Genomic DNA, 12,160 nt, shown 5'->3' with positions numbered 1-12,160 from the left:
TTTCGGGGCGGTTTTGCCGGGCAATCTCGTAGAAAGTGTCCAGAATTCCCACAATAAAGACATAATTTTAACTGCCGCCTCCTTTCACGTTCCTTTTGAGTTAAGGGTCCTTTAACCCCTCCAATTTGCATAGGCTCAGAGACATCAGCTCCCTTGGGATTAGCATGGGTCTTGACCAACACCCGGTTCTCAAACCTGGACCGATCTGCTTTTCTGTTTTGAAGTCTGTGATCTAATTGGACCACTAAGTCTATATACTCTGTGCATTCTTGGGGCGGATTTACAACTTGGGCCAAGACATCTTTAAGTTCTCTGCGTAGGCCTCGATAAAACAACGTGACTCTTTTATCCTCTGGCCATCCCGTTTCCACAATTAGTCTATTAAAGGTTGCAATATAGGATAGGAGGTCCGGATTGCCCTGTCGCAGGGATAGAAGTTCGTCATCCAGAGCCTGCCCCTGAGAGTGTCGAGCAAATAACCTTTCCATGCTTGCTTGAAACCTTTGAAAATCACGGAGAATCGGGTCATCTTGAGTAACCAGTGGAACTGACCAATCAGCAGCGCAGCCGCTGAGATATGACAATACAAAGGCTACCTTGGTCTGATCATTAGGGAAGGCCCCAGGTCTGCATAGGAAGTGCAAACAACACTGATTCATGAATACGGCGAATCGTTTGGGGTCCCCAGCAAAGCGTTCGGGTGGGGCCAGGGGCATGTTTCCAGGTAGATTAATCTGCACAGGGTTACTGGAAACCACAGGAGCGGGCTTCCCTCCGGAACCGGGTAGATGAGTTTGCCCAGCTTGACCTTGCAAAAGCTGTCTTGCCAGGTCATCAGTTCTTTCCTTTGATATTATTAATTCCCTCCTGAGGGCATTAGTCTCTTGACGAGCGGCATGTACTTCGGCCCGTAATTCCCCCAGTAATTGGGCCAACTGATCAGTCTCAGAACTTTCCATAGCGCCTGGGTGGGAATTTGTAGGAAGGCTTCGCGTTCTGTAACGCTCACCTGACTCCCACGGAGGCGCTGGCCTGGTTCGCGCTGCTGTGACCTCTTCTAAGGTGATGCGCAGGGTTCGGAAGACGGACTGGACCAGGCCCCCAAATCTGGCTTGTCTGGCTCGCAGAAGTATCCTTCTGTAGGCGAAAATGGGGGATTAACTGTCTGCGGGGGTTTGTGAGGCTACATAGTGTTTGCAGAGAATTCCTGTGGCACGGCATGCGCAACAGAGTCGCACTGTGGAAGCTGCAGAACTTCTATGAGAAGGGCGGAATCAAGCTGCCGAACTTTGAGGCATATTATGTGGCAGCGCAGCTACAATATGTGTCCAGGTGGCTCTCTGATGAAGAGACCCCTGAACACAGGTTGTTTGGGAGGGATTGCTCCCCTTTTTATTTGCGAGAGGTGATCTGGGTGGCTAATGCATGCATGAGGGAGCGGCCTAGTATGCTAGCTTTGGGACGGAACATGTGTAAACGGGCCTGCCGGATGATGGGCAACCCTTTGCCGTGTGTGTTGCAGTTCCCATTGGTCGCACTGGCGAAGGGAGACGGGCAGCTCAGGGCAACCATTCGGATATACTGGGAGTCAGTGGGGTTGGTCACCATGAGAGATGTTTGGCAGGATGGGACCATCTTGGAGTTCGAAGAATTAGAGGCAGGGTCGGGATTGCACAGGGGTCAATATATGACATATCACAGGATAGTGCAGGAGATCCGGAATAGGTGGCCCGAAACTACCCTGGCCGATAAACCGGATGCCCTGGTGGAGATACTATATGACACATCGGAGGGCGGGCATGAGGTCTCTAGGTTGTACGAGATGTTGATGACGAAGGCTGGGAGCGATTTAGAGCACCTGAGACTGGAATGGGAAACGGAAATGGGGGCCCCGATGGCAGATGGGTTGTGGGAGCGAGCCCTCGGGTATCATAAAAAAGTATCGAGAAACGCCAGGTTTAAGCAAATACAGCTTTATATAACGCACAGGGCATACTTGACCCCTTTGAGAATATCCAAATTTCGGGATGTTGGACGCCAGGCGTGCCCCAAGTGCGACGAGGAGAATGCAGGCATGATACACATGTTTTGGGCGTGCCCAGTAATTGCAAGCTATTGGGGGGAAGTGGCGCAGAAGCTGGCAGGAAAGGGTGTTGCGCTCAAAGTGGATTCAGCCTGGGCCTGCTTACTGGGGGGATATCCCAGAGCGCGTAAACTTAGACATGTCGATAAATTGAAAGATCTGGCTTATGTGCTTGCTAAACGTAGGATTGCCATGGGTTGGAAGGAGTGTCATAAGCCACGAACTGAGGTCTGGTGGAGGGATCTCCAAAAATGGGCGGAGGCCGAGACGGCTGTGTGGCGAGATGCCAGTATCGCAGGGGAGGAGGAGGAAATGTGCTCTTTTGCGGCATGGAAACTGTTGATAGCTGAACTGTTTGGAACGGGGTCGGCTTCAATTGAATCTGAGAGTGATGACGCCCCCTCGCCCACAGCGGACATCTATGGCGAACACCATACAGGCTCAGAGGGGGGAGGGATGGGGATTGCAGTGTTGTTTGTTGTTAACAAGTTGTAATGTCGTGTGGTTTTTATATATAAAATAAAAATATATTTAAAAAAAAAAAAAAACTGTCTGCGGGGTAATGCAATCGGCCTCCCACTTTCCCCTCTCACCCTCCTCGAAACCCTTCTGTGATTCCTCGTAGCGTCTCACCTTAGGGTCTGGAAGGACGAGCTCTCCATCCTTCTTCTGATGCAGGGGCGCGTTGGTATCCAGTTACTTCACTGGATTTTTCTGATTGGTGAGAACCAAACTTGCTTGGCTTCCAGGTAAGTTTTTTGATAAGAGGTTCCCCTTGTGTCCATGCATTAATGTACTAATGCTAGTGTCTTTTTCCCCATAGGGGCCGGGGTACGGAATGCCGGGGAACAGGCACCGACCTGAGATGAGAGGTGAAATCCTTGTAGAAATCAGGTAAGTCTTTAATGAGCGTTTTTTGGTAATGTCTTTTCATTCGCTCATTAACGCTGATGTCTCTTTTCCCCTTAGGGGCCGGGGTCCGGAAATGCCAGGATACGGCGCGGACACGAAATGAAGAGGAAATGAATCAACAGGTGTGATTTAGCTTTCCTTATTCCCTTCTCTCTCTCACCTTTTGTTCTGGTCTTTTTCTCCCTAGGCGCTGGGGCGTGACTGCGAATCCGGATGATCGCTGCTGAACATGGAGGCGCCCTGTAAAGGTGAGTGGAATGCGGCGCTGCAGCGATCGACGCAATGAGCTTTTAAATAAAAGTCTTCCTTTTCAGGATTGTCGGCAAGATGTCTCTGGGATGCGGCTTTTAGCAGGTAAGGACTTTTCCTTCTTCTGTTCTCTTCTTCTCTTCCTTTGCAGGTGATCCAGGATGCTGGCAGGCTTGGCAGAAGTCAGGATGCAGGAGCAGACACGGTGAGCGTCCAGATGCTAGATGCAGAACAACGCGAAGCACGTGTGGCTGTTCGGGTGGGGTTTAAATAGCCTTGGAAGAAGTTCCAGGTATGTATCCTTCCCCGACCACGCCCGGATGGTAAATTAGTCCCACAGGTAAAGTAGTTCCTTTCAGGCCTCAAGGAGGCCGGGATCCTGCAGCATGGTCTGCATCAGGTAAGTGCACCCAAGCACTTCCATAATGAGCCTGGCGCCTATGGCGCCAGGACTGATGTCTTTTATGAGCCTGGCGCCATAGGCGCCAGTACACTGTCCAAAGGGCCCCTATCTGGGGTTGCTGGGTCCTTCCTTGGGGACTGGATGTCCGTTTTCGTGGACGCAGGGCTTGAACCGGCTCCCCGGGAGCGGGCATCGTGACAAGAACTTAGTGGTCACAATTCTCCGGCAGGAAGACGATCTGGTACGTATCCCGAGCAGGGTCGCGCAGGATCTCCTCTGGTGGGTCGTCAAGGAGAACATGTTAAAGGGGAAACCCTTTTGCCAGCCATGGCCGGAGATTACAGTGGTTACAGGTGCCTCCCTCTCCGGTTGTGGGGGTCACACCAATGGTTTTACGATCTGCCGACGCTGGTCTCTTTCGGAGTCCAAACTGCATATCGACCTTTTAGATCTGAGGGCAATCAGTCTAGCGCTGATGGCCTTGCTGCACTCTCTACAGGGAAAGAATGTCCGGATAATGACAAACAACACAGTGGCCATGCATTACCTCAACATAAGCAGGGATGTAGGGCCACTACCACTATGCAGAGAGTCGATGCAGCTCTGGTTTTGGGCACTGCAAGGATCTCTCTGTCGGCAGATCATCCGGCCGAGAGGAAAACACGGTGGCAGACACTCTGAGCAGGCAGAGCACTGTCTCCCACGAGTGGGAGTTATCTCAGGAAGTCCATCAAGAGATCTTTGCCCTTTGGGGAAACCCTTAAGTAGATCTTTTAGCATCCAGTGTCGACAGGAAGTGCAACCTGTTCTGTTCCAGGGAATTTCCTCAGAGAGGAGCGCTAGAGGACGGGTTTGTAGTGGACTGGGAATTTCCACTTCTGTACGTGTTTCCGCCAGTCCCCGTCATTCCTCACATTTTCAGGAGGCTGAGGAGGTTTTGGAAATCCATGATCCTGATTGTCCCGGACTGGGCCAGGAGTTACCTGAAGCTTCTGGAAATGTCGACTTGCTCTCAGATTCGTCTTCCACAAAGGTAGGATCTCCTCCCGCAAGACGGAGCTTGCATTCTTCATCCAGAGATCAGGACCCTCAACCTACACGCATGGATTCTGAGAAGGTGAGGTACAAAGATTGGGACCTATCGGAAGACGTCATGGAGGTGTTGCTTTTGGCCAGAAGGCCAGCAACTAAATGTCTATACCGCTGCCGTTGGAACAGTTTCTGCAGCTGGTGTAGAGATAAAAGAATTGATCCGTTTGCTTGTGACACACCATCGGTTTTTGTCTTTTCTCGTGCATCTAACCGATCAAGGACTACAGTTTGCTACGGCCAATGGCTATCTGGCTGTGCTGTTCATTTTCAAGTGCTCTCCTGAACAAGGTTCCTACTTCAAGGTTCCTATTGTCATCCAGTTTTTCAAAGGATTAACCAACATCTTCCTGCCAGTTCCATTCGTTGCTCCGTTCTGGGATCTCAACCTGGTTTTACACTTCCTAATGGGTTTCCAATTCGAACCATTACATTCTTGTCCACTTAGGATGTCTTTGAAAACAGTATTCCTGACGCCCATTACCTCGGCTAGCAGAGTGAGCAAGATTCAAGCCTTATCTTCTAAACCACCATTCACAGTCTTCCACAAAGACAAGGTAGTTTTTAGGGTTCATCCTTCTTTTCTACCAAAAACAGTGTCCGAACTTCATTTGACGCAAAAGATTGATTTACCGGCTTTCTACCCTCCTCGTCCATCCCGCATCTGAAAGACAAAAGAAGGTGCATTTAAAGACATTGGGCAACTTTATTACTCACGTGCCATTACTCCTTCCCACGCCGAATCCAGTGGGTATTCCAGCACCCTTCAGCTTCTCTAAAGCTCCGAACCTGTACCTGCAAGATAAAAGGGACAGTTAGTGCGCATCGTGAAGCAGGCTACAAGCGCTTACTTACGTGCTTCCAGGCGCTTCTATTCCTCACGCGGGTTCGATCCTCAACTCTCATCAGCCCGCCATCCGCCATCGCCGGAACCCTCCAAAACAAGAGATATCATTACAAAAGACTTTTAAGACATTTGAAGTGCCCAGAACTTACCGTTCGTGCAGTTAACGACGGACAGCAGTCCTCTGAGGTCAAGAGGCCTGCACCCTTACCCAGTGAAGAAACTGGTTACGGCACCCTGCCCCGAGGCAGATGGAGAGCTCGGCGTTCACTTACCTAAGGTGAGGGCGTTAACCTTTGGGGTTCTACAGGAGAAGAGAAAGGGAAGAGGAGAGAGGCACCCAATAACCCCAGTTCATTAATCCCATATTTTCTATCTGCAGACATCTTACTCTTCGAGACTTTATTTTCTGTTTCATGCCTTGCATCTTTATTGTTTTGTACTTTGTTGTTCAATTTGGGTGAAATATGTGCACCCTTTTGTATGATATTTACAAGTCTTTCATAAAATGTTTAAAGAAATAAGGACAGCCACTTAATAAAAGCTGGTCTTGTATAAACTAATGATCTAGCACATGTGGATGATTACTGTTGTTTTTCATGTACTGCTATCTTTGGTAACTATATAAATTGTGACACCCAAAGATAGTACACTGTCTCTAAACTTACACTGCAAAAATAAATCGTGTCAGGTAAATGCACTCCATCTGGGTAGCCCTCACTCTTCCTTGTCCCATTATGGTCTGTGTGGGTGGAGTCTTCTACTCTACATGTGTACATGGACATGTGGGGGGGCACATGAAACTGAGTGGGGTGAGAGGAAAGAGGGGATAGAGATGATGGAGGAGGTGCATACCGCGTTCTCCCAAGACAGTTGATTTTCCTCCCCATGAGATCCATCCACTGAGTACCACCCCCAGGGGACTATCGGGTAGCAGCCTCACGTCCCTGGACTCATGGGAAGGGGCTCCTCCCTCCCCCATGGGAGCAGTGACAATATCCTGGGATTCGTCACAGAATATAAAAGCTCTTCTTTACAACAAAGACGACTGAGAATTAATGATTTCTTGATTACATAAAATGCTCTTTTGAAGTATCTATGAGACTTTTGATTATGGATATACTAATTGAACTTAGTTAAACTAGCTGTGCATGACACTGAGGAAACACCACATAGAGTTTACAATTGTTACTGATGTTTTTAGGACATAAACCACAGTTTCATACACCAACGCAGCAGCCACCTACCATATTAAACCCTGACTTTCTGGAGCAGAGAACGCTTCCAAATGTCCAAACCATTTCCTCTGCCAAAATTGCCCTTTTGGCGTTGCCCAGAAAGCATGCTGCCATCTGGTTCCAATTAGCTAGGATTACAGTATCCACCAGGACACTTGTGTCTAGGGCCCTTTTCCGAAAGATCCTTAATTTAAACTCACAGGAGTGCCAGGCATGACCCATGCCCTTCTTTGGATCCCTGTGTCCTTGGGACACAAATGTGGGCATTTAAGGGTCAATTTCCGCGGTCGCTGTCACCTTACCCATCAGTGCGCATCTGGGGCTTTGTGCTTTACTTTTAGCTTTGACCTCTTTATGAGAGGTTTGCTTACTCGAGAAGCCTTGTAATCTGCTACACGTGGGCATAGGGACCATTCAGACAACCAGGGATCTTGAATGCCAATGGGGAAGGATGGAGTAAAGTCCCCCCTTCCAATAGTCGTATGGGCGTAGCCGCCCTCTCATCTTGTCCACAGGCGTGTCTGGTCTGAACTGGCAGTGCCAGATACTGTCCCTTTCTGTATGCATGATCCCCATTGTTTAATAACCGCCAGGTTTGAAGTAAGGAAGGTGGTCACTGGATTCTGTCATATGAAGGCACACTTAAGGGGTTCAAAGGCAGACTATTACTCTGGGATGAAGACCTTCTGTAATAGCCTGGGGCCCATGGGATTAGAAGAGGTCTTCCTCTTCTGGCCTGGGCTGAAATACTGCCCCCTTGCAAAACCCTGTGTGAACGCGCCAGACCTCACTTTGTTGTTGTACGACCCCAATGATTTTCTATTGTATCTATTCTCATGTTCCCCTCTTCTATGGTAAAACAGTGTTATGCACTGAGCTCCCCAAGAATCTAATGAAACTTAATGCTAGAAAGCCGTCTTGGCAGTATATTGTGTGATCGGGGGTAAGTACTTGTGCAGTCCATAACCTTGTAGATGGTAGTATGGCTGATCCGCATGTTCATCTCCCTCGTAATCTGCATAATCACTGTCCTACTCATCCTCTTCATATCTGTATAGATCAGTCAGGAACATAGTACCCCCATAGTAGCTGGAACACACTAACAGTTAGGTACAGCAATGCAATTTAAAACAATATACTATTCAGCTCCACCATTAAACCAAGAGCGTGTTTTAACACACAAGAAGAGTATTGGGAGCAAACAAAAGTACAACATCGTTTGCTGTCCAAGTAAATCTGAAACCGACTAGCACTGTCCCTAGGTAGAAACAGGCCGAACTGACCCTGAACAGATGGATGAGGATATCAATTGCTGGACCGTTGAGTCTTATATGGCCAATGAAAAGTACTCAGAAAGATGAAGTGTCTGAGCGTGATCTATTCTATCTCAATGCGCAGTTGGATCGATCTTTGAGGTGCACATTTGCGTGCTCCACATCATTCACATATGTTGCAGGGGTATCTGTGTGCATGCTCCGCACATGGGAGGAGTACATCCCGTTCCCCCATGGAGGACCAGGATAAATGTAGGCCTTCGCGCAGGCTGGAATGCCAGTGGGTTCCAGCTTCAGGGGATGAGACAGCCGAGTCACACCCAAGTGACGGACTACGCACGCCGCATTACTCTAAATGCGGAACAGGCATTTTTGTGAATGATCCCCTCTTGGACGCCAACTCCAATGCTCCCCGCCCGCTGTCAATGTTCCCTACAGCTGGTTTACCGCACAGGGGGCGTGACTGACGGCAGGCAAACTGCAGAGTACTAGCAAATGTCAAAATCAGTGGCACTGCAGAAAAAATACATTGGCAGTGGGCTTCTCCGTCCTCTGACTTTTGTTCCCCACTCTGAGAGCGAAGCGACAAATCACCCGTTCGCAAATACTAGCAATTACGCGGAGAGATCCAATCACAGAAACACTAATGCACATCAATAAGTACAGTCACACCGAATAATACAATCATAACATATATCCTGAAAGAGCAACAAAGAAAGAGGAAGTGAAATGGACAAGGTATCAAGGTCTCCAAGAAATGTGCTTTCTGGACAGGCAGACCATTTGACTTGGCACTGACATGTTAATGGGAGAAAGTATACTACCTAAAACAGCAGGGCTCCTGGGATATGTAGTTTTTTCTGTTATTTTGTTATTGCTTAAAGTCTGTAAAGTTTGACAGGCTTAATACTCGCCTATGGGTCTGGCTATAGATTTGCAGCACTCGCATTCCATTCTCTAAATAAGAAATGCCTATGTGCCACTATGGAAGCAATTTCACTGCGTACCATCTTCCCTGTGGCAGATCACAGCATCTGTTCATGCTTTGCTGTTTGGAATATCAGTTTGCCAGATATGGTCTCTTATTGAGACCAGATCTGCCATTATGTATTTTTTCCTCCCCTTGTTCCCGCCCCACTTTGTCGTGTGGCACCTTGAAACAGTATGGTTGTACAGGCGCCTAACAAATGCTCAATAAATAAATGCATTGAAAAAGAGTTTTCTTTTAATCATCATAATGCAACATGTCAACTACCTGATGGATTTAGGAAAGGATATTTTATTAGAGGGTGACATTATTTAATATGAATAAAGTAGGTACATTTATTATAAATGTAGGGGGCGCTGTGGAGCCCGAACATCATGGCCGCAACTCTGCGCAACTCCAGGCTCATGCAACTTTTACACCCAAGAACAGGCGTTAAGTGGGGTAGTTTCTCGGTCGCGTTGGGGCCATGGACTGGCTTTGAGAGGATCACCACATCGGTAACTCACCAAGAGTGGCCACTTGGGCAGCGAACTGCAGAGGATGGTGGGAGGAACTTCTGTAGGCCCAGTGATCGGTTCCCCTGGAGACACAGTGGGGGTCATTACAAGGTTGGAGGTAGCCATGGTGCCATTAGTGCCATGGCTATCCCCTTACTGCATACCGGGTCCCCTGAATGGGGAATTACCGGGTCATTCCAACCTTGGAGGACACGGTATTTCCCCATTCAGGGAACCCATTCCCATTCGAGCCCCCATAGGACTCAATGGGAATGGGGACCATCCTCACAACGGGCCCGTTAATAACGGGCCCCTTGTTAGCATGCTTGTCCTTTAGTGGCTCCCACTAAGGGCGCCTGGTAAAACCAGCCGCCCTGTCATGCGCCGCCAATGTTGGGGGATATGGTCGCGGTGGAGACTGGGCCGCCATTAGTCAACCCTTCACGTACCACCACGCACTGTGTTCAGCGGTCTAGTTGTTTCCGCAGCGCTTGCTTCGGCACGCCTATTTCTTTCCGTCACACCCGGAAGCCTGCGCGTTGCAACCCTCTCGCGTCAGGCTCCGGGTGAGACGCTAGTTTTCTCTGTTTTCCGTTCCCGTCTTCTGTCAGTTCTGCCGGCGCTCCCGGCCGGTGCATTTTCCCGTGCCTTCCCTTTGTTTCCCCGTTCTGTTCGTTTCACGCCCCTTTCCTCCTCGCCTAATTTCTTTCCCGCCTCTCTCTAGCTCTACGGACTTTCCGCTCTGGAGGTTCTCTATACTTTCTGCCTTCCATATCATCTGGAATCTACTCAACACAGCTACGCCGGGGGTTTTTTATGCCATCAGGCTTTTTCCCCCATATAGCTTGCTCCGGCAGAGAAGCCGCTTCTAGACCTTGTTGTATCAGGTCAGGGTGGCTTCCTCCCGGGGTAGGCCCTATCCTCCATCAAAAAAAACTGCTTAGTGGAAGAAGAGATTGGGACCGCCCAGGGAAACCATCGCCACAGGTGAGGAGGTGGTCGGAGGGTTGGAGTTAGAAGAGGAAGAGGGTGATTCGGAGTTTGACTCTGACACGCCCTTAGCGGGACCCGCTAAAGGACCTCGTAATGCGGCGGTAAGGGATTAATGGCACTGGCACCCTTACCGGCGCCGTTAACCTCTTACCGCCAACCTCGGAATGAAGCCCAGTGGCTCTGATGCATGGAATGCGGGGAATGGCATGGCTGGCGGGCCCTGGTTGGGGCACCACCCCCCGCTGTGAGTGGGGCTCCCGGGGCTGACGAGGAAAACTGCCATGCAGCGGAGCACTGGTGGCCATCATACTCTTGTTGCTATGAGATGCGTGCAACAGAATTGTATTGGTATAGTGCCTTGTTGCTTGCGGTGGCGACCATCTTGGCGGACATTTTAGCTGAGTGCAGGATTGGTCTTGATGGACAAGTAACCCTTTGGAGCCCACACCAGCTGTTGAGCTGCAACTTGAAATACAATCGACCCTCAGGTTGGGGTAGCAATAAGGAGAAAAAGGGCGACCACAGTTATGGCAACTGGGAAAAGTAAAAAGGAGGACAAATCTGCAGTCTCACGCTGTGCACTGTACCTAATAAACAATCATGCCAGGAGGGGTCCAGTGATCCTCCCATACACAGGACCCAGTGATCGCGGCGCTGGGACAATCAAAAAGTAATTGATGTGACTAGAACATATTTGACAAAATGGAAAAGTAGCACAGCTGGAATCTAGAACCTCAACCCCTGAACAAAGGACCATTGAATTAAATCAACAATCTGCACAGACTCTCCCTAGGTTGACGGAGTTGGGGAAGGTCCTAGAGGCAGCAATCTGAGGAAACGGAGCCATGGAAAGTAGGTTGGAGTATCTGAAAAATGTGGCTCGTGCAAAACAGATTAGGATTCGAGGACTCACCCCTGGCGCAGAGGGGGGTGACCCAATTGCCTTTGCCTCGACATGGATTCCAAATGTCCTCGATTTGGACATAGAAGAGGACCCCATATATAAACAAATGTTACTGAATCAAGATGTCCCCCTCCTCTGATACCAATCAGGAGTCCCAGGTGGGACCAACGCTGATTGTTAAGCTTTCCGATGTGCGAGATAGAGAGGATTATGGCAGCTGAAAAGGCTAAAGGGACTCTTGAACATAATCAGAAGAAATGTCTCTTCTTTCCGGACCGGACAGTAGTGACTGAGAAACCAAGAAAGCGATTGAATGTTCTCAAGGAATCTTTAATCTGCCCTGGCTGGGGGGGAAAGCAGCGATGCTTAGACCGGCTAAATTATGGGTCACCTGGAAGGATAGAATACATCTTCTGGGATGCTGAAAGGGCGGAGGAGCTTTAAAGATAAATCCCCGAGAAGGAGCATATTGATAGCGTCAAAGGATGAAGGGCTTTGGCCTTGGTTGAGGACACAAATTTTTCCACCTGGCTTTATGGTTGAATAGGTTGGGCCCACTGTTGATTTGGAGGGATCTGATACTCTGGGCTGGGAGTCATATAACACATCCAGGGAGTCCTCAAGGCTTTATACTGTGTAGTCAAAGTGATGTCATTCCTTGGAGAAGCATACTTGAGAATTAATTT

At 49.1% G+C, this 12,160-nt stretch overlaps 1 protein-coding gene across 6 annotated transcripts in view; it reads left to right on the top strand.

Annotated features, from left to right (window-relative positions):
• LRRC36 (leucine rich repeat containing 36) overlaps window positions 1-12,160 on the top strand; it is a 1,132,044-nt gene that overhangs the window by 519,108 nt on the left and 600,776 nt on the right. The gene's annotated exons all lie outside the window — the stretch shown is intronic.

Source organism: Ambystoma mexicanum, chromosome 1p, assembly GCF_040938575.1.
Source record: "Ambystoma mexicanum isolate Mex_15411 chromosome 1p, UKY_AmexF1_1, whole genome shotgun sequence".
Classification (NCBI taxonomy): Eukaryota; Metazoa; Chordata; class Amphibia; order Caudata; family Ambystomatidae; genus Ambystoma; species Ambystoma mexicanum.
The sequence above is the reverse complement of the archived record's forward strand: the minus strand, read 5'-3'. Positions and strand labels throughout refer to the sequence as shown.